Source organism: Marmota marmota, unplaced genomic scaffold, assembly GCF_001458135.2.
Source record: "Marmota marmota marmota unplaced genomic scaffold, marMar, whole genome shotgun sequence".
NCBI lineage: Eukaryota > Metazoa > Chordata > Mammalia > Rodentia > Sciuridae > Marmota > Marmota marmota.
In genome coordinates this window covers 61,610,182-61,613,605 of record NW_025999968.1, presented here as the reverse complement: position 1 = coordinate 61,613,605, position 3,424 = coordinate 61,610,182, and positions in this window count along the sequence as shown.

The following is a 3,424-nucleotide window of genomic DNA, read 5'->3' as shown; positions in this document are numbered from 1 at the left end:
GCCGGGAGGTCCTGGGCAGCGTAAACTGGCTGCTTGTCCCAAGACAAGGACAGGTCAGTCTCTGGCAAGCCTGAAGCCAAAGGAAGGATCACTGTCACTCACTGAAGAATTTGGCTGTGGCTCCCCACAGGTCGCAAGGCCACTGGAGCCAGGAGAGGAAAGGCCAGGTGGCCGGCGGGGTCCTCCACCCCCGCGCTGCACTTGGCCCGAGACCCAGCGCCTCTGTCCCTCCTCCCAGGCCCTCGCCTGGGACTGCTTAGCAGGAAACTCTCTGAAAAGCAACATTGTCCATAAAATGGGAATCCGACGGACGAGGACTTCACATCAGGAATCCCATCAGACTCAGCGCGGCTTCCATGGAGGTGAGGAGGCCAACGCCGGCCAAGCAGCTGGCGGACGGCAGGTCTCCAACGTTAAAAGAAAAAACAATCACTCAAAATAGAGGCAGTAGCCGGGTGCAGTGGCCCACGCCTGGAATCCCAGAGGCTCGGGAGGCTGAGGCAGGAGGATCTCGATTGCGAAGCCAGCCTCAGCAATGGGAAGGCGCTAAGCAGCTCAGCAAGACCCTGTGTCTGAATAACATACAAAATAGAGCTGAGGAGGTGACTCAGTGGTGAGTGCCCCTGAGTTCTATCCCTTGTACCAAAAAGAAAAAAATAAATCAAAATAAAGGCAGAGGCCTGGGGTTCTGGGTGGGTGGGTCCCAAACCCACCCACCCGATACCAGTTTTCTCTGTGAACCGTGGGACAGAGCAGGCCCAAGGCCTCCTCCCTCCCGAGGAGTTGCCCTGCTACGAGGGACAAGCAGGATTCTGAGGCGGCTTCTTTCCAACACGGCCACACCCTCCCACAAGCTGGCCCCTTCCACGAGGGGTGGGGGAGGAGCAGCACCGCCACCCTCCAGAGAGCCAGGAAGGGACCCGGAAATCGAGGCCTGGACGCTAAGGGAGCAATGGGAAAGAGAGGCAGAGAATAGCGGGACTTCTCAAAGGAGCGCTAGGGACCCCGATGTCCAGGTAGCTCTATCTCGGGGTGGGGTTGGCCCAAGGAAAGAGGAGGCTCCCACAGGAAGGAATCAGCTGCATACTGCTGAAGATGCAGGTGGTGCTGCTGCGACAAAGATCCCCACACACAAAAGCAAGCCAGAGGTCTCCCCTGCAGATAACGTCCTGGTACTGGCCCCATTCCTGGGAAACCCAGACCCCTTCCATCTTGTTGCTCTGCCATCTTCACAGCTATTTCCACCTCACAGCCCAAGCTGGCTGCCACAGCTCCTTCCCTCATGTCTAGTTTCCTTCCAGCAGAAAGGGCCATGTCATAAGTGGCACCTTCTTTACCTTGATGGGCCTACCAGATCTTGAACCCTTCTGACATGCTATGGAGGGTCTGGTGTCTTGACAGGGGTTCCTAAACCTGTCCTCCTTCCCCACCACTCAGGAGGGCACACTGCCAATTCTCCCCTGCCGACCTGTCCTGCACTCTCTCCTGTCCTGAGGCTGTATGTGCAGCCACCTCAGGCTCACAGGCAGGGTTTGGTCTTCACCACTGCCTTCTTGGAGCCAAATGGTGGTGGCTTCTGCAGACAGTCAGCCCCATCCACCTGTCCAGGGGGAAGGGACAGAGGGGCCACAGGTACTGGCCACGTCCCCTGGCTCCTTTCCATGTGGAGAAAGCTCAACCCACCTCATGGCTGACCCTGGCTGACCATGGCTGATGATGAGTGACCGGGTGCTCAGCGTGACCACATGCTGGCCAGTGCCACTCTCAGGCCCGAGCAGCTGCGCTACCAAGCAGAACTTCCAAGCCTTCCTCTCCCAGGTAGCCACCGCCCGATGTCAGCTTCTGCCTGAAATGGTATCCATCACTAAGATGATGAGGTCACAACAGCAAGAGACCCCATGTCCCTGCTGCCCTGGAAGATGCAGCTGGAGCGTGGACCACTGGAGCACGTCCTCAGGTCCCCACCCCTGCACTTCCCATGAGGCCCTGGGAGCAGAGCCCCGCCCAGTCCTCAGGACGCCCTAGAACCCAGCCTGGGGTGGGCTGCAGGGCCAGACAGGTGCGTGGCCCCCGGCCAGCTCCAGCACGATTCCTAGTGACAGATAATGACAGGCCAGCACCTGGGAATGGGGCCCCCAGCGCCTAACCAACAGCAGCTGAAAAGAAATGAATGACGGTCTCCGAGAGGCCACAGCTGACCCCCCGGCCCGGGGCAGAGACTTGTCATTTTACTTACAAGTTGAAGAATCGAGTTAGAAAATTGCAGCCAATTAAGTGTCCCCATTGAAACTCTGAGAGGTGCCTCCCCCTGAGAGGCTTCGTCACGAGGCCTGAGGGCTCAGCGCCACCCCTCTGTGCCCAGGGACCTCGCTGTGGGAATGCAATTGTCCCCCGCAGCAGGCCCAGCTTTGGATCAAGAGCCTCCCACGTGGTGGAGCCAGAAATAATCACGGAAGGGAGTGAACACCTTCCTCCTGGGTTAGAGAGCTCCTGGGCTTCTTGTCATGGTGACCTGCCCCGGGGAGCCCAGGGTGGCCTCGGATGTCCCCGAGCTGCCAAAGGACTCGTTACAGTGGGCAGAGCCTGGGAGTACCCTCGAGATGCCCCAAGGCAGGCGGAAAGGAAGCCCTGGGAGCCTGGGAGGGGGCAGGAGTGGGCAGCAGAAGGGGTGTCCACTGCTACCAAGAGGACCAGCCTGATCCCCACCTGGCAGGGGCCTCGGGGGTTCTGAAGGACACTAAAGCTGGGGGCTTGGCACAGTAGGCAGAGGGCTGGGGGAGAGGACAGCCCTGCCCATCTGCTATTGCCACACGCTGGTCCTAAACCTGAACAAACCAGAATCCCAGGAGCACGGGGGCCAGGAAGCAAGCTTCCTCGGGCCTGGTCTATACGGCCCTCCCACGCCCGCTGCGGGAGGGTGGGGAGAGACCCTGGCCTTGAGCCTCAGGCTTGTGTTCTGCTCCTCATGAAGGCAGGTCATGGGTGACCCCAGCAGGGCTGACCACAGAGTAGTCAAGGACCAAGAGTAGTCAAGGCCTGAGCACAGCGGACATAAAGGCAGCCCACTACACCATCCGTCGACCCACCACACCACCACCACCTTCACTACCACCACTACTACCACCATTACTGACACCACTACCACCATCACCATCACTATCACTACCACCACCACTATCACTACCACTACTGCTACCACCACCACTACCACCATTACCACCACCACCCCCACCCCCATCACCATCACTATCACTACCACCACTACTGATACCACTACCACCACTACCACCACCATCACCACTATCACTACCACCACTACTATCACCACTAACACCAACAGTACCATCACCACCATCACTACCACCATTACTACCACCACCACCAATACCACAACCACCACCACCATCACCATCACCACCATCAC